Source organism: Penaeus monodon, chromosome 15 (genome assembly GCF_015228065.2).
Source record: "Penaeus monodon isolate SGIC_2016 chromosome 15, NSTDA_Pmon_1, whole genome shotgun sequence".
Taxonomy (NCBI): Eukaryota; Metazoa; Arthropoda; class Malacostraca; order Decapoda; family Penaeidae; genus Penaeus; species Penaeus monodon.
In genome coordinates this window covers 6,816,399-6,816,838 of record NC_051400.1, presented here as the reverse complement: position 1 = coordinate 6,816,838, position 440 = coordinate 6,816,399, and the positions used below count along the sequence as shown (strand labels likewise).

The 440-nt window shown below is 38.2% G+C and overlaps 1 protein-coding gene across 1 annotated transcript in view; it reads left to right on the top strand.

Moving 5' to 3' along the window:
• Nucleotides 1–440, top strand: part of LOC119581717 (zinc finger protein Xfin-like) — a gene marked incomplete in the record, with an annotated part of 17,480 nt that overhangs the window by 11,419 nt on the left and 5,621 nt on the right.

Here is a 440-nt window from a genome sequence, read left to right as displayed (position 1 = left end):
ATGAGTGTACAAACCATATGCTAGGGGAGAGGATTAATATCTGGTGTAGTCTATGCTTTTGAAAACAATCTGGATATAATTACATACAAATGCTCAATGCCTTTGTATCATGCTGCTGAAATCAAGAATGGGAGATGTGTGGCAGAGAGAGCTTTTAATTCCAATAACAAAGACACTGGGACACATTTACATTTTAGGATTAATTTTATTCTCACGAGGAAAGGCAGGATTATAAGCCAGTGTAAGGTGTCCTGTAATGGCTGCCTGCTGGATTTGCTACATTCCTTTAGACCCGGGAGATCCTGTGGTAAAGCTCATCATTTTTATCTTTTTGAGTGATACATTCTGGAAGGGGGGGGGGGGTACTGCAAAAAGAGTACTTTTTGTACATTTGTTAAAAGAAAAAAAATGGATAACCCTTTAAAAGAATCTGATGCTGT